The sequence below is a fragment of the Parus major genome, chromosome Z, assembly GCF_001522545.3.
Source record: "Parus major isolate Abel chromosome Z, Parus_major1.1, whole genome shotgun sequence".
NCBI lineage: Eukaryota > Metazoa > Chordata > Aves > Passeriformes > Paridae > Parus > Parus major.
The window spans coordinates 14,445,357-14,470,877 of NC_031799.1; positions in this window are offsets into that span (position 1 = coordinate 14,445,357).

Genomic DNA, 25,521 nt, shown 5'->3' on the forward strand with positions numbered 1-25,521 from the left:
TTATCTTTATCTGAATACCTAGGAAGAAAATTTACTTCAAGTTACCTTATCCTGTCAACTAGGGTATCAAGCCTCATGTCTGAAGTATTATTTAACATCTCTGTTGTCACACGAAGCTTCAGAAGGTGTGCTGATTGATCTTAATTACCATGTGTCCTTTCCCTGTGATGTGCTGAAATGCATAATAATACACTGTTTAAGTACACTACATGATCTGGTAACACACAGTCATCTTATCTGAAGTGTCTATTCCCCTAGAGGTCTTCAGGTAGGACAAAGAGCTGCCCTTCATCTGAACAGTGAGCTCAGATTGCACAGGAAAAAGATGCTGCCTCATTAAAATATGTTTTTTCATCTGTATGTAAATGTTGTGTTTTCAGGACCTGAAAATATATGGAATTATTCAGAGCTGTTGGTAGGGGGAATGACTGGATGATTTAATTGGTCTCTTCTATGTCTTATTCTTAAGACTTCATGAATACAGACAAAAATATAAATTAGGAAATATTAAAAAATGTATTTTTCACTCTTCTCTTTTGTTAGTTTTATACTTTTAAGTCAAGGGCATAAAAATTTCCTAATTATGATAACTAGAGATATATAAAGATGTTTTAATCAAGATCTTACGGGCAGAATGAAGGTGAAAAAAAGACTGAATTTTTCCTTCAGTCTTTTTCCCCACATCTACTTTTCTCTACTTCAGACCTGTATTTTATATTCACTCTAACTTACAGATATTATAAAGTGCAGTAAAGCTTTTCCATATGAAAAGCAGTGCAAAAATATTATTTATTTTTTCTAACTCTGAGACACAAGCTCAGGAAGGACTGTAATTATTATTCAGTTCTTAGATGTAAGAATAATTTTCTTGCTCTTAAGGGGATTGCTGACAAGTTTAAGAAGTAGAACAGTTACTGAAGTAATTCATGTTCTAAGTAAACTGTCTTTATCTGTCTGATGTAGTCATCTACCTTTCAGATTTTTTGAGCATTTTTATTCTTTAATTTATCCCAATGAATAAAGCCAGCAGCTATAGAATTGTCATTAAAGTCATCCATTTTTTGTCTTAAACGTAGCTTCTCCACATAATTCAAACACTGTGAGCTACTGGAGAAGCATGCTGTTTGGAAAAAAGAGTCTGAAAGAATCTGTCATTCATTTTAAGGAAAACAATTAAGAAGACAGGATTTGTTTATTTTTCTTGGTGGTTAGACAGCTATGTGTTTATGTGGGGTGTTTTGTCTACTTTAATTGCATATGCCTATACCTGGATGGTAAGTCAGGACTGAATATCTTTCTATGTTCTTTATATTTCACTGTGAAAAATCTTCCTATTAATTTTTTGAGCATCACTGATACTTCTGGGTATTGCAAAACAGGCTCAATGAATCTTGTTTTTTATTCTGTTGCCCACAGAGATGGAATAATGCATTCCTCATGTGAAATGGAATGCATGTCTAATACATTTATCTTACTTCACTACTTTTGAATCCTTTATATATTATCTATCCTTTGACTCTTGTGGTTTTTGTATATGGAAGATGGAGTCATCATGGATAGCAGTGTCTTTTCTCTGACAATATCAGAGAGAATGCAGTCAGCATGTGCACTGTAAAATTTACTTTTCACTATCATTTCCCCAGCAGTATGATCTCTCTTTGCTTTGTGTTTTATTATGTATTCTTCAGAAAGAAAGCCACAGCACATTGTAACACTGTCATTTCTATGTAAATTATAGGAAATATCTTTGCAAATAAAACTAATGTTTTAATGTTTAAAGCCTTCATAAGGCACCAAGTAGAAGGAATATATTAAGTTAGCACATCCTTCAGTATTTTCCCATCTTAAATATTTTATTTATTTTTTCATTGGAATTCGGTCGCTATAGGACACGGAATGATTCACACAGACAGGGGTCAATGTATGATAGGAAAAGGGATTATTTTATTTTTCTGACTCCAGCATTTATAGATTCTTGACAATGACCAGGGGTTGGATAGTTAGGTTACCACCTTCCCAATCACACTGGTTGTGTAAAATGTCCATCAAAAGACGTTCCTTAGAAAGAATGTATACACATCTATTTTTATAATTACTTTCCTGGTGAAGTGGCTAGAAACTATGAAAACAAGATCAGAAAGTTTAATTTTCAGGGTGACATCTCACCCTTTCCTCCTTTAAAAAAAAAAAAAAAAAAAAAAAAGAAAAATGAACAGAGAAAATGAACAATATTTTAAACAATCAAAAAGGAAAATAACAGAGACAATAAACAATGTTCTAGACAATCAGAAGGCTCTAATTTCAGGGTATTAGAATTCCTTCAATGCTCAACTATGCTGCTTTTAATTTTATTGATACTTATATGTGCAACTAATTCTCCTCTTAAATTGTCAAACAGGCCATTACAGTTGTGAGTCCACTTCTGTTGAGAGCATTGTTGAGTTGTGAGTGTTAATTCAAACTTACTTTCATTTTTAATAATTGAAAGCTCTGATAGATATCTGAAATAGTGCTTCTTAATATTTGCATTAGTGATATATATATCTATATAAAAACATAATATAAACTTGAACTAAAATTCCCACGAATTATATAATAATTGCTGCACCAGCCTCAAAGCTTTTGAAATAAATCACAGATAACTTCAACTATTGAGCCTCACCACCTAGATTTTTGAGCAGTAATTATTATCATGATCTTTCTCTGCTGTTCAAAAGAGAGGAAAAAAAGAACAGAAGATCTGTCTCCCGTTTCACTAAAACAGAACTTGACAGGTTCAGAACTTCTGTCTGGTTAGGATCTTTTATGTGCCGCTACTTTCTGTGGCAGGAGCAGTTCATACTCATTTTTCTTTCCTTTTGCATGTCATCTGCTTCTCAGAAAAGATTTCTAGCATTTTTTGTCTACATCAATATCACATTTCATAGGTTATTTCAGAACTGTATTCTCTTATAACTGTGATTTAATATGCCATCAGCCTTTTTTTCCCCATCACATTTTTATTTCTTCAATGCAACAAACTATTCACTTACAAGGAAAATGCAGAAGTAATACATGTCTATTGCTTGTCAAAAAAAGGAAAAGGAAAATAATGCTGCCCAGTTAATCAGAAAAATATATAGAATTTATTTCCAATAAATTCTGGAAATAGGAATTTCCATATTTCCAGAATTAACTATGATAAGTGAATCTAAAACTCTACCATATCTGTGCTGCCTTCTCATGACTTTTGAGATACAGGACAAAATATTCACTCTGGTTCTGCATAAATGGGTACAGTTTTTAAGGTGGTGCTATTCAGAGATCTAGTTTGTAGAGCAATACTTAAACATTGCAATCTCAGTTTTCCAACCTAAGAACCAGAGCAACACAATCCTCATGGCTGTGCAAAAAATCTTTTAAGTGCAGGTCAAGTGTAGTTGATTTATATAGCCCAACCTAGATATTTCACTCGAGAAAGAGTGAGCACAATCCTTCCTCTCCACCTCCTCAGACATCAGACCAGGACAGTGAGCACCAGTTCTGTACTGCTCTGTTTCTCTTCAGCATCATGGGTAAACACCTACTCACACTCCTAAGTAGACAAACAAAAGTACCATAATGAAGTGATGGAAACAGCCAGCTTTTATAAATGCTTCTCTTAGAGCAGAATGTTCTTGCTGTGTTTGAGAATGCAGAGGACAAAGAGGAGCTGTTCTCTTCAGAAACCTGCAGAGCCTACACCCTCTGAAGGACCTGAATAACATGTAAAATGAAATGAGGCCTTTTGCCACAGGGTGTTTTGAACCCAGCATTACATTACCATAGGTCTTTAGATTGCTGAAAAAAGCAGAGTAATGAGTACAGAGTACTCAATATCCAGAGTTGGTGTATGTCCCATTCCTGGTAATATTCAAGGTCAGGCTAATTGAAGATGTGTACACCCTGATCTAGTTGAAGATGTCCCTGCTGGTTGCAGGAATATTGGACTAGAAGACCTTTACCAGTCCCTTCCAACACAGACTAAGACTTCTCAAAAAAGTGAGTTGGAGATGCAATAGCTTCCCAGAATATTACCTTGCAAGGTACTGACTTGCAAAAACTGCAGTTTGCTTGGCATTCCCACCCCTCAAGCAGTGCTCATACCATATCAAGATGTGAAGCCTCATTAAACATACGAGGTTCTTGCTAGGACTGAGACCCCACCAATCTTGCCTGGAGCTTCCAGTTGTACCAGTTTCAGACTGGCTTAATATGTGAATTACATATTAATGTAATTATTTACAGCTTAATGTAATTAATTAGAGCTTAATTCTGTAATTCACTTGAGCTAAATGACTAATTTGCAAGGCTTAGGATGCACCAGAGCAGCATGATTATGAAGCCTTAAGCTGTTCTTTCATACAAAAATGCAAACAGGTACAAACAAGCATTAAATATATTTTACCATTATGTTCTGTAAATACTTCTGAGAATATTAAGTTGAGAACTGTATGAGTATGTGTAGGCTTCCTATACAACTCGCAGACTGCTGAGTGATATTTGTCTTTATGTCATTAAAAAAGCCTTGTCTTTTCAAGGATCTGAAAATATTCTGCAGTGCACAAACACAGAACTTCAAAAACAGTTTATTTCATCAGTCCCTCATGGGATAGCATGTAAGGAATTTTTTATAAAGATTAAAGTGGAGTTTTCTTCAGTAGTAGTCTGTATTCCTAAAGAACACCAAAATTCTGAGAGAGATTTTTCAAACCTTTGCTCCTGTTCTCAGAATTGCTGAATTTCAGTTGCCTGTCTTGCTGCAAAGCCCCTGTGTCTAAGGTAAAGCATATATGAAAGGTGAGATCATTCCCTAGCCTTCATTTCAGTGTACCCATTCTCACCTGAAACATAACAGTCCTGCCTTGTCTAGGTTATGTGATAATGTGTTCACCAGTTTTGTGCTACAGCAATTGCTGCATCAGCTTTTCTAGCCAATTAATTCCAAATCAATTCAAATGTTTGTTTTCTTCCTATCTCACTTCTGTAGCTGGGGAGTGCAGCTCTGACAGCCCTCTTGAAATCAGAGCATTGTTCCTTAAATCAAAAAAAACAAAGCTTTCAGGGAAGAAGATACAACAGAGCCACAGCAGGGATTCTCTGACCTGAAGTGTTGGTAGAATTAACATAATTGAGCTGTTTCTGAAGTTCACGTGTCTCAGCAGAGATCTGGCAGGTGCAGCTGCCTGTGGGTGTCTTGCAGCACTGCTGCTGAGAGAATACATGCCAGCACGTGTGTTATCTTGCCTCACTGGACCAAAATCTATTCTTTAGCTTAAGATAAGGCCTGATGCAACTCTTGCTCTTCAATTTGAGTAAGCTTGTTTGGGTCATTTTCTCATGTTCTATCTGAAGAAAACCAGACTAGTCTACCTTAAAAGCCCTGACAACTTTGTCAGCATGCAGCATTTATGGATAGTTACCAAGAATTCACAATGATACTAAATTATACTATGTTCTGTCAAGTACTCAAGGAAAGTGAGTCTTTGGGGTTATCTCATGCAATTACCACATACAGCTATGTGCATCAGAGGCAAAACTTCAGTACTCCTTCATCAAGAATCTCTGAAGTAAGTGTAGGACCCATTAGAGAATGAGTGAGATTAGAGAATTAGAGTGTAGAGCCATTGAGAATCAGCTACAGCTGAGCATCACGAACATAAATTTCTTCCATCAGCTCTCTGCAGCTGCAATTATGGTGACCCTTTATGTTCATGGAATATATACTGGAAAGAGGAATTTGGTAAAACCACATAGCACCCAGAAGTGAAGAATCAACATTTTTTATACTTTGTTACAATGCCTGCTTTTTTCCTTTCTCCCTAACTGCAACAAAAAGGAAGAGAGGTGTTAGGAAAATGAAGAGAGACTTCAACTTGAGAGACACTAGGAAATAATTCAAAGGCAGCCATGTGGGTAACTTCTTAATACTGCAATTATACATTCATAGCAGACAGTTGCACATGAAGTAACTGTAATTAGCTGCTTGTGTGTCCTATAAGCAGCTAGCCCCTGTCTTTCTGTAACCACTGTAAATCAACATGCAAATTAAATCCAGAGCTGCAATCTGTTATTCCAGCATGTGTGTGATGTGTTGGTCTCATATGTCTTCCTGAAACCTGGTCTGGCTGATGAAGATAACCAACGACTTTGACCAGTCAGTGAAAGCGTATCAGCCATGTCCACTTGATTTGATATTTGTATGGATTGTGCTCATATTAATGAATATCACATCAACATTGTTGCACTCATTGTCAGCTTCATTCACTGACTACTTAAATTTTCATGAAAGAATCACCTATATTCTTTGGAAGTTTTGGGGATACATAAGAAAAAGCCTAAGGCTGGATGTAGCCTTTTCAAGTTCTCCCTTTTAAATAAATCCATAATCAACTTAATTAAAAATTAAATAATTAATTAGTTAAATAAATAAATAAGAAAAATAAAAATACAAATAAAATACAAATAATAAAAAATTAAGGGGGAGGTTTTGGAGCTGAGATGATTTTCCTATTACACAAATATACTGAGTTCAGAATGAAATGAGCTTGTAGGGTGCAGCTGAGCTTGTTGGATCAAGCTACATATATATATAATTGTCTGCAGGGCTGTCTTGGGTATCACTAAGCGTCAGATCACAAAATATTATTGAATTTTATTTCAAAATGGATGTAGGAAAACTTGCAATTTTCTATTCCTTCCAGGCTACACAAATTCTTTCTGAGCTGGAGAGTGCAGCTGGCAAAACTATATGGACTCTGAAGTTCCTAAAGCTTCCCTGAGCATCTAAACATGCTGCAGGAAAACCCCTACCTCTAGATCCTCGAGCATTTGCATATGTGATGTGGACTTTGAACTCCTTCTTGTAAAGAAATATGTGGCCCAAACAACAAACAATATTGCTTTTCAGGGGAGAATGGATTGATGCTCATCAAGAAAGATGTTCTACTCTGCTCAACCTAAATAATGGTCTTTGATCTTGAACTAATAACCTTACACTCATTTTAACAATAAAATCTTTCAATTCTTTTGTTTTTCTGTATGCAAAGAGACATTTTTGTCCTAAAAGGATTCCTTCTTAGTGCCATTCAAATAGCAAAAAGTATGAGATAAAATCTTATTTCCAAGGTCTTACAGCTACAATGCTTGATACAAATGGGAAAAATGCAATTTTCTGCTGATCTTTGTGAGTCAGTCCTAGGAACATCACTTGGTCTGAAATTTTTAACTGGAACTACAGCTGGAAAAGGAGTATGAAACTTTTAAACTCTTCTGTCTCTGAGTAGCCCCTTTGTCTGACATAGCTGCAAGATTTCAACAGCTCAAATGAGTTTTAACTGTCTTATGAACATTTAATATTTAATTGCTATTCTTAAAGGTAGTAAACTTAGTTCTTTTTAACTGTGAACTACTGTATGTAAGCAAATATATTTGTTTGCAATGGTGCTGTAGGTTCACAGAACAGCTGAGGCTAAAAGAGATGTCTGGAGGTCAGCAAGTCTAATTCCCCAGCTCAGGGCACAGTCTACTAGTGAGTCACTCAGATTGCATCTCCATTTGTTTTGTTCAAATCAAATTCTGGTTTGATTCTTTCAAGAAAAAAAAATTAAATGTTTTAAACAGTGGTACTTCTAATAAACCAGACCCTTGTAAAAAGGATACTTGAATTACAGGAGAATGAAACCCTTATAAATGAGCTCTGTGTCTCTTAATTTTAATTGTACTTGATTATAATCAAAATAAATCAGTCTATTTTGGAATATTGCTATAATGAATAGTGACAATTCTGTACAAATGGTGTGAATAATAGTATCAATATTTATAGTGGTGGGTAATTTCAGCTTTGCAATTGCTGAATATACAGCCCAGCAGTTCAAGGACCTGTTTTGAGGTTAACTTGAAACCAAGCTGAGGTTGTTAGGGCTCGTATTTAAAGTAAACAGAAGTGATCCTGGACATCTGATATGACCTGTTGTTTGCCTTGTACCTCCTGGCATAAAGAAGTGGATTTAGCCACAAGATACCCTTTCACTTCTCTGTTCCTGAGACTTCTCAGGTCACTGATACTGTTGTCAATAACAATGCGACAACAAATTTGGTAGGATGAGGATTTTAAATGACTTTTGTTGTCCTCTTGCCATAATAACTGTGAAGATATCTTATGGATCAATTCCATCTTTTCTTTATGACTGTATAGGCTGTCTTCGCTTGTACAAGTTATTACTGGGAAAAACAAAAACAACAATGCAACCAAAAAAGCAAAGGCAAAAAGCAAAAAACCAAACAATAAAAAACCAAACAAAAACACACAAAAAACAAACAAAATAACTAGAAACCAAAAACTAGCAACAAAAAAAAACCAAACCAAATCAACCGAACAAAAACCACAACAACAACAGGAATACCCAAAAACCCCCAAAAAAACCAGCAAGAAACCAAGAGAGATGAATCACCCTGGTCTCTGGTTTGGCATAACTCTTGTGATAGCTCTGAAGGACTATTTTTAATATTTTTCTCTGTTAGATTCTGAACTTTAAGCTTAGGTAGAGTACAAAACAATATAAATTTTCAAATACCTAATGAGGGTTGAGGTTTTTATTTCACCTTTGACAGGTGAGCAGAATTTCAAACAATTAATAGGGAGTGTGAAACATGCAGAAACTATATGTTTATTAAATAAATTCAAACACAGCGACAACATCTATAAGCTTATTTCCTCACTAATTTAATTTCACATTCCTATACACCTGTATAGGATTATATTAGGTAATCTGAGGGTGGAGTTTGGTTTCAGTACTTTATTTTTCTTTTTCTTAGCTTTTCAGTGTCTTGGTTTATGTGCTTTGTTGATTAAAAAAATAGTTTTTATTTACAGCTCTGTTTTCGTGTGCATGATCCTTTGTAGTATTTCAGCATGTTCAACTAGTGTATGTCCTATTTTTCCTAGAGAAGGTGACAAGACTTTTTAAGCAACAGCATCATTGTGAATTTGCAAAACTTTATTAAAAAGACGCTTGAGAGTTTAATATTGATATAATTACTCTTCTATAAAATCATGGGAAAAAAAAAAAAAGAAATAGAAAAAATGTTGAGAATTAAGGGGCAGGAAGAGGCACAGCATTGACCTAGATCGTCTCTGAGGTCTCTTCCAACCCTAACTGTTCTATGAATTTATGAACTTGCCCTCCATGGAAGATTGGTCATGTAGAACCAATCTAGTTCTGAAATTTTTGATTTTTTTCAAGCCTACCATGTATGGGTGTGTAGGAAAAACTATCCTCTCAGCTAGAATGGGATAATCCCCACACTGGAGAGCAAGGATTACAGAAACTATTTCTAAGTAGTGCAGTTTTAGATTTCTTGTTGACTGTTACTGGTAGTGTGACATTAGAGATTTCCCGAGAAGATTATAAAATATTAATGGTTTGTTAACTGAAGACCTTGTTCACCTCATCACCTCATTCACAATGTGAGTCTGTTTTGCCAGATAGGATAAGGTTTAAGTACTTGAAATTTCAACTTTTTTTTATTATTACAAGGCAAATGAGGAAATCTGAGAGACAAAAAAAAAAAAAAAAGCTGCAAATTACTGTAAGATGTAGATGTGACAAATCTTTTTAGGCTTGAACACTGCACATGCATGGATGTCTCTTCTACAGACTACTGAGGCTGTTCCTTACTTAGCAACACAAAAATGCTTAATATTTGAGAAAAGTCTCAAGGCACTGGGAAAAATGTCTTGGGAAATCTTCAAAAGAAGTTCCAGGCAGGCAGTGAATGAAAAAATACTGGAGATAATGTTGAGCCTTTAAACTGAAATCTCTAACACCGTGACAGATGCAGCAATGTGGGTAAATCTTTGCTTTGAGTAAATATAGCTAAGTGCACAACTATGACATGATTCAAGTAGATGTCACTAATCTATTGTTCTTTTACCCTGCCTTCCAAATCAGTAAATAAAACATCCTTTTGATCTCCAGAAAATAGAAAATAAATAAAAGGGTGAACACTGGTCTCAAGGAAGCCCTTTCCCTTAGGAATTAAAAGCTACAGGTGACCGTGTGAGGGCTGAACAAAACTTCTTTTTCTCTCTGGGGCCTTTTTCTCTCTCCAGTCAGGTTATCTGTGTTTTTATGATCAGCTTTCCCTCTGTGGGAGTACTGTTGTTATTCACACAATATTTGTGAGCTCAATACTTCTTTCCATCAGCTGTGGCTGAACTTGGCCAACATGTTCAAAGGATATCACAGGATCTTGGATATACATTTCCACAAAATTAATTCTTAGAGGAAAACAAAATAGTAACATCAATGAGTAAAGAGCCCGCTGTACTAGCAAAGACACTCCTGGGTAATGGAAAACAGTGGAGGAAAACTCCCCAAAGACCCAAATGAAAACACAATAGACTATCTACCTACACACCAGAATTATTCCAGATGAATTTACATTGGTACTCATAGTAGTTTACTTGAACTAGTTAGAAAAGATTCTTATTTGGATTGTTAAACTGAACTAATACTATAACTGATTGCCACTGACCAGGACTCAATCGATACAAAATTAAAATACTTCTTTAAAAAGACAATCCATTTGATAATTCATACCTTATTCACAGTATGTGTGTGATTTTTGGTCAAGAATTTCCATCATATTCGTGGTACATTTTTAATTCATTGTATTCAGCATTTCCACCCCCACCAAGAAAAAAAAAGAAAGTTATTAAATGTAACAATTAACCACAGAAAAATTTAATATTAGGCAAATTTTAAAGTTAGGTTAAAATGAAAATCCTCTGGATCTAAGCTTAAAAGTGATGAATGAAGTAACTGTAGATTTTAAAAAAATTATATATATATATATATATCTCATCTAGAATGTGATGTCAAAGGAAGAACATTAACAGTGTTTAGAAAAGCTGATGATCTGGGAGTCGTAGCTGTCAAAAGGAAAACTGAAGCCCTGGGAATTATGCCAGACATGAAGTAAGTGTAAGAGGAGACTGAATACTGAGCGTCTGTAGGCACTGAGATGAAAGAGTTCACATTAACAAACCATGGCTATATCTCTGTAGGACAGCTTTTGCACAATACAAGCATTAGCACCTAATCCTGCAGTGAGGGAGATGATGATTTAATACTTTATTTCTTGCTGATATTTTAGTTCTTTCTTTCCTCCTTCTTCTGTTTAAAGGGCCTCCCTATTTGTTAAAGTAGGCTGTTACAAGATCTTCGGACCGTACCTGAGGAAATGTGGGTGTTTCTGAAACTGCAAGGGTTGTGGAATGAGAGAAAAGACCCAGTTCATCACCTGCCTGACTCTGGCAGAGTTAAGTTTTGAGTGTTCTCTTTCAACAAGAGCCACATGCTAGAGGGGCAAATCTGAAACCGACTCAGTGAACACAGCTTGCCACAAGTCTCTCAGATGGCAGCTAGAAAATAGCCTTTTTTTCTTGCAACAGCTCTCAAAGTCTACTTAAGAAGTAACTTTCTGTCCTGGTTTGACATGCCTGTGGATCATCCTTGTAGCTTGATGGTTGCTGCTGTTTCTACCTTCTTACTCTTTCTGTAAAAGACAGTGGAGGCAAAATGCCCCAAATCAGTATCATGAGTCTGACCATGAAAATATTTTGGTGTTTTTTTTCTTAAATGGTTATATAAAGTAGTAGAAGTGCACAAAAAAGTTTTGCAAGACTGAAACCTACCTGTTTGTTGTATCAATTTTGATGTTTGCCACTTTTAAGGAGCTGGTAGAGGTACAGTGTTTTTGAGGGAAATCAGTCTATTGGAGCATTTCGGTCTTAGTTGGTCATCTTGTTTTCTTCAGGCTGCTTTGATCACGATGTCAAAGCCAGGTCCTGATTTTCTTGCCAGAATCATTTTGTTGCTGATCTAATTCAGTTTTCCTGGAATCTTGAATTATATCATTAAATTTGGTAGGTAGGAAAACTGGATGTATTTAAAAAACCTCAACGTACATAAACATGGACACACCAAAACATATGTAATTTAAAAAAAAATATTTTCAGACAATTATGAAGTGCTTCTGGCAGTAAACCTAAAATGGACATGTATTTGCAATTGGCATGATATAATTATCAGGTCACCTCAATGTAAGTGGTGTCTTTATGATTTTTGCTAATTTCATCATAATACTTTAAATTCTTAAAATCTCCAAGGGTCAATAGAAATGTAATCCCAAAAAGGATGATGAAATGCCTCTTTGCTTTATTCTCAACCTTCAAAATGTTAAAGAGAGAAAAAAAATGTTGATTATATTATGGAGGCTCTAAGTATTGCATTATTTTTGCAGAAACCTTTTTATAACAGTTTCTCTCTCTCTCTCTCTGAGTGCTTGCCTATGTGTTTCTTATATTCAGGGAAGATTCAGAATTAATTCTATAGAGAAATTAGGGCTCTGGAAACTGGGTTTGTGCAGATCAACTTTCAATTGTAAAGAAATTGAGACAGCAACTAATTGTGACAGTACAGTAGCATGTGCTTGGGGCTTTACTAAGCCCTCTTGATGACCTTTTTAAAAATACGATTTTTTTCTGAATGCATGATGAGCTTATCCTAATTACATGCAAAATTACTGAACTACTCAGAAATTACTTAAAATATTGTCCTGAAATTGGCTGCAGAGAATGCTGATGGGCCCAATACTCTGACCCAATGTAAAAAAACCCCAAAAATAAAGCTTTTGAAGTTGTTTCTGTAAGAGTAGATATTTGGCAGAAAATAAACCTCCTTGTAGGTTGCTTGACCTAATTTTGTTAGAAGGTATTATTCTAGAGATTCTTAAGCAATGAAATAACAGGAGCTCCAAATTAAGATAACTTATTCATTACAATGAGGTAACATGCCCATTGGAAAATTGAAGGCTAAGAAAACCAAACGTTTTTTGAGGAGAAGTGGAAATAAAAGTCACCTCTAACTCAAAGTACTAAATACTGAGATACTGGATACTTTGTTGATAAGACATCATACTGGGTTCTAATTTTACAGAAAATCTGTTATTTCTTAAAATTTCTCATAGAACTGAATTTATAAAAATCACATGAAAACATCTGAGATATTTAAATGTAATTTGTTTACATGATCACATTTATTCTTTATTCTTTTATTATTTATTATTTTAAACTATACATTTATTATTTATTATTTTATTACATAAAATAATCCTTTTTTAAAAAGGAGGCCTGAAATTCAAATGGATACAGGAATTTTCATATCAAACCATGAAATTTCAGCTTCATTGAAGGGATCTTGACTTACTTCACCATTTTTAAGCTTTGAAGGAGATAGTAATGTGTTTGCAAACAAAGTATTTCAGTCTGAAAACTTTAATCCAGTCCTTCTTCAGTTTTCGTTTATATTTCCCTCCTACCTGCTCTTAATAATGTTTTAAGATTTACATAACTTTTTACAACAGCACTGGCTGATAACTGATTTTATTTTTTCCCAGTGATAAGAAATGAATTAACGAAAATTCTGTGCTGCTTTGAAATAATATTCCATTACATTTTGCTTTTCTGCTAATTGCATCTAATTGTGTTGAAAAACAGAAGTAAAACACTTCTTTTTCAATTCCCAGTTTAATGTAATTACTTTTATTTGAAGCTAAGAAATGTAAATTTATTAATCTATATTTTGGTCTTCACAGACTACAAAGAGTAGATAATATATGCTTTGTGTGTATAGACATGTACAAATGGGAATAAGTCTAGGCTTGAGGAAAGATTACCTGTCCTTACAATGAAATTTGCATTTACTCAGAAATCTTGCCTGCATGGTATGCAACTTTGCCTTTCTGATGGCTTTATGGTTCAGATATTCAAGCAATAATATGGCACCTTTTACACAAATGATCATATGCAATCTTTTATTCTGCCTTTTTTTTTTTTTTTTTTTTAAACCTGCAGCACTAGGAAATTTAGTTTGAGTCTATAATCTTGCTGTGGTAGGACATGTGAAGAGGCAATGTTTTTCCAAGTGAGATCATGGAATCACTCAGGTTGGAAAAGACCTTTAAGGTCATTCAAGTCCATAACCAACACTCTGAATATGGAGAGCAACAGAATTCTTTATCCAAAAAAAAAATTAAAATTATTTAGATTTGCATTTGAATTTAATTTTCTTTACTAGAAGACTGCATTGGTATCTAACATATTTCTAATGTATGTCTGAGTGGAAAATGTATCAGGAAACCATGAAACTGAAGAAAATTTAATTCCTGATTTTAATTTGTTATATTCTGACACCCTACTTATCTATTCCTTTTTAGATTAACACCTATCTTGTTCATCTTGGGAAGAACAGAAGCCTTGACAAGATATTGTGGAAAGCGATAATGGCACTTACTTACATTTATTCATGTGCAGATAATGTGTTCCTCAGCCCCTAAGCTTTTCCATGTTAGACCTGACATTTATGGATGAAAGGTTCCCCTTTCTTACTGTCAGCTCTCTCTAGAACTATTTTTCCTCTTAGGAATGCTTATATTCTGGTGACATCACTTCTGCTATCTGCCATGCATTCTTTCACAGACATTTTTTTAAATGCAGAAAACATGGATTTTTTTTTTTTTCCCTGACTTGAGTGAGCATATTATAGAAATAACCATACTAGGAATTTCAACAGTGTTTTAAATTGCTTCATTACTTCAGCAGATTTAATGTGGATCTTGATAAATTGTCTGTCAGTTCAACAACTTGTCAAAACAAAGGCTTCGATGTCTATTTACAAAGTTGTGGATTAATATTGACAAAAGTGAAGTTCACTAATGTACTCCAATGCTATCTTTCTGGTGATGTGAACAGATAGGCACTTTCTCTATGTTCTGCATTGCAAGGTAATGGTTTATTATTCACTGTTTGCCAACAGTCTGATGGAGATTGAAGTTCTGAAGCTGGTGGATTATACTGGACATATGCTGCAAACTGCAATGTTTGATGCCTTCTAAGAGAACACAGCACCAAATCTGTGGTACTTCTTTAATGCTTAGTTCAAAATTTCATAACTCTTTCTGTTCTGGGGTCAAATAAGATCAAATAACATTTGATCAGCGTATTGGTCAGGCAATTTTCTTTATATTATCTCTCTGAAAATAGCTCCCAATTGTTCCAGGAGATGCCAGAGATGCTTTATTTGTAAGCACTGGGTAAAAATACATGTACAGATTATTACAGATTATTACAGATTATTACAGATTATTAAGACTGTTTTTCAGACATTGAGAGAAATGTCTGATGCAGGCTGTTAAAAGTACAATGTGAAAAAATGCCTTAGTCATTAAATGTGTATGTGTGAACTTGTTAAATACAACATGGATCTGAAAAGTGATGGATTCTGTACATTAATGGAGCTAGAAGATGAAATTAGCCTTCATCAGTGTAGTAGCAAAGGAAGATCAACTATGGTGCATAGAGAATGAGATAAGATTTTGTTAAAAAAGTTCATTGTAATGACCTTCAAAAAGTATGAAATTAAAAAAAAAAAAAAGAGAGAGGAGAAAAAAAAGGGTCAAATCTATCCCAATGAAATAGTGGTACTGTGTAGAATTAGTGCAAGTGCATGGTGTCTTCTATTCCCCAATATGTAATTTAGGTAAGGAAAAGGCTGAAGGAAACAACTCATCCTACAAATCCACAGGGCATTCAAGGGAAAAAATTCTTTTTTACTTCATTTGGAATATTCTATTTGTAGCATCTTCTTGGATAAAATCTGAGTTTGAGTATAAAAACTTTTTTTTTTAAGGTTGAAATCATCTTCAGTACTCAAGATGCTTTAAGTAAGAATGGAGGCATATCTGTCTTTAAGTTCCAGCTTGGACTTCTGACACTACTGTCATGCCAAAGAAATTTAGTGAAAAACAATGAATAACCCTCTAAGACAAAAGCAAGGGAGAAAATATTCTGTTCTTGCTTTCCTGGCATCTCTCTCCATTTTCTGGCACTATGAGAAATAGTATAAGAATCCCCTCAGACTTTCTAGTACCACTTCCTGAGACAGCTTATGGTCTATTTCATAATAAACTGGTTCTTACCTGTGAGATGTGGCCTTACATTTATACTAAACATCTTTTTTCCTTCAAACTTGACAAGATTTCAGGACAACAGTACAGACACTGAGAATCTGGTTCTCTATGACACCTTGTTTGTGAAAATTTATTATCTCTGCTCCCATAGTTAGAGAAACAATAGATAGAGGAGGTCGAGTCCTCCTAAAAATTAACATACCTGCAGAGCGCAGAGATGAGACTTGAAGCTCTCTTTCCCCGTTGAGGGAAAGAAAAATTTAAAAAAATTAAAAAATACCATCTTTAGTATGTGGTGATGACTTGCATACATTTGAAACTTGCTTTATAGTTGACAGGAAGACATGTGATGCACTGAGGTTCACATTCTGTTTTGTGAGAATATGCAGCTATTCCAAAGGTGGTCCTTTAGAAGAGACTGCTGCCAGCCTGCTGGGCTTCCAAATTAGAAACAGGGCTTGCTGAATAATATACAATAATTAAACAGTATAGGGTTTTATATGAATATAGCTGAACTGAAGGTGACATAAACAACAGTGATAAGAACACCCATGTGTTCTTATGTGAAACATAAAGAAAGTATGAAAGTAGAGAGCAAAAAAGTAAACCTTGTCCTAACAGAAGACTCATGTTCACTTCATAAAGGTATAGATCAGCTATCACAAGAAAAAAGCTTCAGATATTGCATTGTTATTAGACAACAAAAGGACAATAATGCCAAGAAATCCAGAAATGGGTCTGAAAAAAACAAAAAGCTTCTGTATGTAAACATGGTGCTAATGTCAGTTTGAAGCCCTCGGTGAGTTACAAAGGGGATTGACCCAGGACAGAGAGCACTGGGGAAAGAATTCAGATTTCCTGGAAACATGAGAGATATACAAGTAGATCCATATGCTGTTGCTATGTATCAAAATTGAAGGTTTTTAGATGCTTTCTCTCTCAAAACCCTCCTGGGGTTAAGTTCATAAAAATTTAACAATATGAAAGGAAATAGATCAGCTCCTCGGTCTGTGTGTGTATATATAATGTTAAATATTATATTTCTGGCAGTTTTATTCATGAAGGAACACTATGTTATGGTCCCAAAGAACAGTTGTGCTCACTGAAGGAGGCAACTGTTCTATACTGTTGTCTGACGTACAACATCAGAACGTAATAATTTTGCACCTTCCAAATTGCATTGTAGAAGGAACATCTTTTCTTTGAGTACTTTCTAAGGTGTTCTTTGAATATTATCTGACTGCCTTACAATAAACTAATAGATTTTTCTTCTAACCTGCCAGAGCAGTTGGGAAGTGTCATTAATCTCCAAACTGAAACAAAGGTTAAAGTGAGTTAATTGCCTGTGACTCTGTCACAGGGTATCTCTGGAAATCAGAGGACAATTCTCTGGCCTGCTGAATCTCAGTCCAGTGCCTTAGCAATTTTCTTTTCCAGGAGAAATTAAATTCCCAGAAAATCTGAGAAATTCTTGTAGATTCTGCATTCAAGGGAGTTTTCAACGTTAAGGAAAAGTCACTTTTTCGTGGAAAATAAAAAATAAAAGCACAGACTTGCACTTTATAAAAATATTCTGAAATTTCTAACAAAAGCAACTTTAAATCCTAATGTGTCTGGATTTGGAGATGCCAGGAAAATCCATAGTTTATCTACAAATTACCAGGTGCTTGAGCTGAGATAGCAACATCTGAGAAAACTGGCCTAAATGTATTTGCACATTGTATCCAATCTCCCACAGTCAACAGTGCTATGAGCTAGATGTGCCTCCGTGTTCTTCTAATGACCTCCCCAAAGAAAATGAACAGGCATAGAAAAGCAGACAGTCTTTATTAGATCATAAATTAAATTCATTAGCTTTTGTTATAGAGATGGCATAAAGAAAATTCAAAGGGAGTAAATTAGAAGAGAAATCAAAAGTGGTTATAAATAACTTCCCCACTGCCCATTCTGTCCTTGCAGGGCAAATACTTGATTTCTGTCAAGGTTTTAAATAACTCAGTGGCTTTCTTTTTCTTTGTTCTGCTCTTTTCTCTCTGGTTGTGGACAACTTCTTCCCATGATGTCTGGCTATTTGCACTCTACTCCTTAGTTCATAAGCTCTGCACCACCTGCAGGCTCACAGGACTTTACAAATGTTCTCGTTTTACTTCTTCTGTTCTATTACCATCTGAAACCGATCCATTTCCTTCCATCCTTTAGGAGACTCCTAAACTGGCTAACTTTGTTATAAATGGCCAACGTTAGTTTCTGTGGAAGAGGAATGAAAACCATTGCTATCACTCTCTTCTTCATAATGGTAGCAATGCTGGACAGACATTTGAATGAACCTTTTCAGAGTAATTTATTACAGTGATCATAACGTCCTGGTCCTTCCTGGTGACTCATGGGGACTGCTAATCAAACCAACTATTAAATGTAATTGGCCCAGGAAAAAAAAAACAAAAAACAAACCATGGTTTGCTTGAACAACATCCAGGATGATTGTGGGTCTGAAGCTGCCTTTCTTGGACAGGGATCAAACCAAGGTAAGGGGCTCAACCAAAAGGGACTCATTCCCCTGGAATGGGTTTTAGGAGCCAGGGATGAGACTAGGGGTTTGAGGAATTAGGGATGCTGTTGTAGGGAAGTGTCTCAGAAAGGCTCAGAGTGGTGTGTGAGGAGGATGGCAGGAGCTGTTTGAGTGCAAAGGAATCAGCAGGATGACCCAGCAGGGTCAGGGCTATCAGCTGCATGGTATTGTGGCCTCTGGATAAGCAGGATTTCAGGACCATCAGTCCAGCAGCTGTTCAAAGGGCTTGGATTATGTGGCCCTGGTACTTAGAAAGGGGAGGATGAAAGAAGAGATGCCTGCTCTCCTTGACCGCTGACTTTAAGGAGCATGAAAAAACACTCTGTGATGAGCTACAGTGTATTTATTAGGCTCTCTGAAAGGAGGCCTGGATGTGCAGGGGGGACAGTGCCAACATGCTAACGTGGACATGTGCCCTGTCCCCAGGAACCACAAGTTCCCCTGTGCCTGGGGGGTTTTGTGCCAGGACATCCCAGGCACAGATACCTGCTGGGCAGTGGGGCCTGCAGCTCTGACACCACTCAATGCTTGGTTGCTCCTGCCTGGCCTCCTTCCCCAAGCTGGGATGCTGCTGCTCATGACATACCTGGACAGGACCTAGTGCTGCTGAGGGGGTCTGGTCCGGGACTTCTCCCTGGCCTCATTTCTCTTGTGGCAGGCAGAAGAGCAAGCTCTGACCTCTTTTTGCCCTTGTCATCTGACGGCACCTGCCAGATGCAATCAAAAGACAGCTGCAGAGAGGGCAAGCAGCTCTCATCATGGGCCAGACACAGCCAAAACAGAAGTGATGGAAGCCAAGAAGGTTGTGTTGGTCCTTTCTCCCAGGCAAATGGGTCATAGTTAAACTTCTGATGCCTCTGACTGCCCTGCCTGCTCCAGCTGGCTCTGCTGGCTTCTCCAGAGCTTCCCCAGCAGCTGGCACCATGTCTTCCAAGGACAGACATGCCATGTACTAAGCTTACATGATGCTGAATGGGAAAGTAGGAAAAACCAAACCAAGAGGTGAGACAGAGGATTTTGTAATCTCAGACACTTGTCAGAGGAGAACAGGAATGTTACTATGCCAGTGAGAGAAAAAGTGCAGTTAGAAAAGATGATCTTGCAGATGCAGGATAGCACTTTTCTGAGACCAAATTCCTTATCTTGGGTAACTGTCGCAAAAAACAAGCTTGAAACAGGATTGCACTTGTGTATCTGACCAGGGGAAGGCAATTGAAACCAAGAGACTTTCCAACTTCCTTTCGAAATGTTCCAAAATAACAAAATGAGTGTATGTAAGGACTGTTATACCAATAGCACGACTGAGAGTGGCTGTGTGTGCTCCCACTCTCTGTGCACCTATCATCCAAACAAACCACTCCAGAGATGATGCTGGAATGCTGGGTGATGACCTGGGTCTTTATCTCTGTTTTCCAATTTTTCTTTCTTCCTCTACTTAGAGTTTAAATCACTGCTGCCATGCAATGTTCAGCCTAATTCACATAAAGTTCAAAGTTTGAATTGCTGCTCCCAAAATAATTGTTGCTGTGTGCTGTTCAGAGAAGTTTAAACCTCTGCTGCTGCAGGCTGTTCAAAAATGTAAATCATTGCTGCCAGAGGCTGTTCAACCAATCATAAGGTTTAAAAGTTGAAATCATTGTTGCCATGAATAAAACTTCCTATGTGATCGTTTGGCATGGTTCTGCCATAATTTCACCCAAAGGTATCCTGAAGGTATCCTGAAAGTCAGCTGTCCCAGAGAATGTGGCCCTGTACTGTCCTCTCCAGACCCAACTTTAGATTGGCATTAGGGACAGGATACTATTTGTTGTGCTAAAAGGAGCTGAGGACACCAGGTTTCTCTGCAGAGCCCCTTCTCTGAGAAGACCTATATCCCAGGGAGCAAGAGTACTTGTAGATTTTTCTAGGGCCTCCCCAGGAGATTCCCTATAGTGACAGGCCTTGCACTCGTTTCCTGCAGAGATTAGAGGTTTACAGTGCCTGGCGCTCTCCCCTTGTCATGACTCTGGCCCATTGCTATTGCCATGATTCACAAGCAGTGGCTGGATTACCATTTTAGCTACTGAGTGAAGGCTGAGATGGGGAAAAGGAAAAGCATTAGTCTCTGTGGCATTGGGGACTGCCTTAGTCACCATCCAGGAGAAGAAGGACATGAGCAGACAGAACAGGCAGAAAGTGGAACAACTGAGTCATCAGCAGACATGGCTAGGGCTTTACAGGAATTACTAGGAAATGAGACAGCCTTTCCTGTTGGCTTGCTGCTGAGCTGATATCTAGGGACTGCAGGACACCTTGGTGGAATCGTTGGACAGGGAAAAAGTACTAAGGGAATAGTTGGAGAGGGTTCATTTCCTCTTTGAGGAGGAGAGAAAGCTATGGAGAGAGCTATTTAGTGGAGGAGAGAAGAGGGTGTTTAACTTAGCATATCCATCCAATGACTTACAAAATATGAAGGAATTATGAATTATATTATTCCACCCCTTGGTGGAAGAGGAAGTCATGGTGGGGCCCGACTGAGCCAGCGGCTGTCATTAGCAGCCCAGGAGGTGCTCAGCAAGCCACCACATGCACCATCCTTCATTCCCCTAGAAATACAGGAAAAATATTCCCAGGGCCTCCCACGAATCTGAAACCGAATACGTGTGAATGATGCCCCTGAAGGTAGGAGACAACATCCTAGCGAGGCAGGGCTGGGCAGGATGATTAGGCCTCGTGGAGAAGGTCTATTCAAACACCCACAACAGGCTATACCCGGGAAGTGTGCAGGGATCGGGTGGCTGAGCCGATGGTGACCGATGTGGCATCCTGCCACAGCGCTGCTGTTCGGGAGCACGCTGGCTCACACCCGCACGGCGAGCTCAGGGCGGCCCCGCCGGGGGGAGCGGGGGAGCTGCTCCGCCCGCCTGCACGAACCGCGGCCCGGCCGGTGCTGCTGCTGCTCCCGAACCGCGGCGGTGCCGGTGCTGCTGCTGCTCCCGAACCTCGGCCCGGCCGCTGCTGCTGCTGCTCCTGAACCTCGGCCCGGCCGGTGCTGCTGCTGCTCCCGAACCTCGGCCCGGCCGGTGCTGCTGCTGCTGCTCCCGAACCTCGGCGGTGCCGGTGCTGCTGCTGCTCCCGAACCGCGGCGGTGCCGGTGCTGCTGCTGCTCCCGAACCTCGGCCCGGCCGCAGCCCCCGCCGGCGGGGACGGGAGCGCACAGCGGGCAGAGAGAATTAAAAATGCCGAGCTTCCCGTCCAAAGGTCGCCACAGCCTCTTCGGAACCATCTGCTCGATGATAATTAATTCGTGGAAGAAGCAGTCTCTGATTTTAAAGCACCCACAATATCTTTTGCTGATTCACTTCCACAAATCAGAATAAATTGCTATGAAAACCTACTGCTTGATGAATGTTGGTTTCTTTAGTGGTGAAAAACATGTCATGTAGTGTATGTACATTATTCCCCCAAGAAATTGAGGCTTTTTAATTTAAATCCATATGAACCAGTTGTATCAATATGCACATATTCCTGCATCTCCCAATGGATAGGTGTAAAATGAAACAAAAATAGATAATAAATGCACATTTAATATTTGGATGCAGTTCTTATACCATATTGTTTTAATGACTGAAAAATCAAGTATTTTGATGGAGACTTCAAAAGCATTTGAGTCAGAGTATAAACACCACCTAGGGATCCAGACCTGGGAATCTTGTGTTGCCAAGATTCATTACTTTCATCAGGAAAAAACATCTGTGTACATCTGTGTACACATAAATGTATGTAAAAACATACAGTACATCTGTGCTGTACTTCCAGCTCATCTCTGTGCTGACCTTCAAACTCATCTCTGTCTCCTGATTTCTGCCCTGGCTGTGACCTTCACCTTCCCCCACCCCAGTATTTGGCATCATGCAGGTTTTAGACACACAGCTCCACAGACTTCTCTCTTCCTTACTATTTATCTTGCAGGTATGTGCAAGAATGTGGAAGTCAGAAGGAAGTTAAATAGGAGTACCATGATGCTGAACACCATTAATGAATGCCATCCATCAGCTATTGTCTCTATAAACCAGGTGTCAGAAACAGTTCTCTGTCCCTCATTGCTCTGATTTTTCAGTGTCCAAAACCATCTCTGAAGTCTAAGAATCAATCATATGACACATTCGGCAGTCACTGTTCACTATATGTAAAAACTTCATTGCTCCAGCCCACAAATGGGACTCTGACAGACTCAAGTATGAACTGATCTTTGCTGTCTAACAGTACTTCAAGTAGTCACAGCCCTAACTAAAGCTGTAAGCAAAATATTAAAGATGGAGCAACTGTGGGCAAGGAGAGAGAGAGAGCATGTCTGGTTGTGAGAGACATACCTGAATAAGGTCAGAGGTGGTCTGTGTTTCCTCAAATATGGAATCACAGGATCACAAAATGGTTGAGATCAAGTGGGCTGGACAGTTTACATCTCATGATGATGGTTTGTAAGAAGACATGTTTGGATAGTTTGTGGATTGATTTTTCTGAAACTGCTGCGAGCATTTGTGCTTAGGACAGCTCAGTACCTCTGCAGCTGTGTGCAGGTTCTGGTGACATGACTACCACAGCTGCTTCTTCTGAATTTGCCACTGAATACACCTTCAAAGTTGTTTTTTCAGGCTTCCCCTGGAACACAAGCTTACAGGTACTGCACCCATGTTTCCTTCACAGCTCCAGCCTGTGGCACAAACCTGTCATGCTCCAATGGCAGTCTTGATTCCAGGATACAGTCCAATTCCTGGGCTCTGAAGTTTTGCTACACAGAATAGATAAGATAAGGTTGTAAGTCATTAAGTCTAGTCTCCCTGCTCAAGAAATAGATCATAGATCAAATACATCCTAGAGCATGTAATTCAGGATTGGATCCAGGCAGCTTTTGAATAGCTCCAATGAGGGAGACTCCGTTACCGCTGTGGGGAACCTGTTCCAGTATTCATCCACACAGTAAAGAAGTTCTTTGCTGTATTCAGGTAGCACTTCCTGTGTTCCAGCTTCTGCTTGTTGCCTCTTGTCCCATTTCTTGGCACCACCAAGCATAGCCTGGCTCTATCCTTTTGTCACAATCTTTCAGACATATATAGGCATTGATGAGGTTCCCTCTCAGCCATCTCTTCTGGAGGCTGAGCAGACACAAAAACTCAGCCTTTCCTTACAAGTGAAATGTTCCAATCTCTTATCAACCTGCAGGGAATCCACAGGGCCAGCACATCCTCAGCCTGCCAGCCACTCACTTTTGTACACCTCAAACAGTAAGACACCAACGGTGAGTAAGAGGCCACTGCAGCCTGTGGGCATGTATTTTACTGAGCTAATGACTAAAGGTGAGCACAAAAGTTCAAACAAAATTCTTCTTGGCCTTCTCAACCATTTTTTGTTATCTCCTTGTTTGGGGAATTTGTGGTGTCATTCTCCTCTGCTTTTAACTTGGTTGATAAAAATATGATGTCATCTTGTTCTCACTTGTCCTCCCTGAAGCCTTTTAGTTCCTGCTGGCTATCCTGCAGATAGAGAGTGTATTATACATGTAACAGAGGGGCTGGGGCACCTCTCTTGGCACTAATTCTAAGGTCTTTTTGGTTTAGGAATGCTTGCAACAGTACCTTGGCTTAGCAGAAGCTCATCTCCGAGTCTTATGAGACAGCTTGTGAGGACAGCTTTTGAGGACTTTCAAGGATAAAGACACCACAACCTTCCTGAGCCACCTGTTTCCATGTTCCTTCATGCTCACAGGGAAGAAAAGATTTCCTTCTGTTCAGGAGAAACCTCCTGTGTTACAGGAGTGTAATGTATGTGTCCACTACGTCTTAGTTCACAGCAGGGGAGTCTGTACCTGTTGTCTTTGCACCCTCCCTTCTGTTCCATGGAATTCTCACTAAACCTCTAGGCTGAGCAGTCAGAGCTCTCTCAGCCTTTTCTATTATGAGAGATTTTCCATTCCCCTTACCATCTTGGTGGTCCTCCTTCAGGCTCCATCTCCAAAATGTACATTTGTCTGGTACTGAATTTCCCAAAACTGGTGGTGGTGCCTTCACCAATATCAAGGAGATGGGAAATATCATCTCCTTCAGTCTGCTGGGAAAAATCCTCCCAATCCATTCCAGGATACTGCTAGCCTTGTTTGAAGCAAGAGCACACTGCTCGCTTATGTTCCGCTTGGTGTCCACTGGGACCTGGACATCCTTTTTTCTTCAGAACCAGGATGAGTCAGCCACAAAAATTCTATGCAGGGCTATTGTAGGCTGACTGGGGTCACTGCCTCCAGATCTGGGGGAGACTCTGCAGGATGTGAAGCATGAGTATTTGGAGTTACACAAATGTTATGGAAGGATGCTGTGAAAATGAATGACACTCATCCACAAAAATGTCTTGAGGAAGGCCTGAAGATGAAAGGAATGGGATGGGACAGTCTGGATAGGAGAGACACAGTGCTGAAAGAGAGGGATAATCATAGGTTTGTAGAAACTTTCAGACTGAAAATGACACCAGGAGCTGTCTGCTCAAAGCAGCATCACTGAGGAGGACACACCATGTGGCTCAGGGATTTTTCAAGTCTGGTGCTGAAAATCTCCAAGGAGGCAGATTGCTCAGCCTCTGGGAAGCTTGCACCACTCTGGGCTAGCCTCACGGGGGGAAAGTAGTGTTCCTCTATGTCCAATCTGAAGCTGTGTTGTTTCAACATTTTCCCACTGTCTCTTGTATTGAGAGTTTGGCCTTGCCTTCCCAACATGGAAGGTTACAGGTAGGAGATGGCTAATCTGATGTCCCACCAAAGCCCTTCATCTCCAGGCAGAAGGGGCTCCAATCCTTTGGCTCTCCTTGCAGAGCAAGTGGTCTAGTTCCCTCAGCATCCTGGTGGGCCTCTGCTGGACTCCCTTAATCCTGGC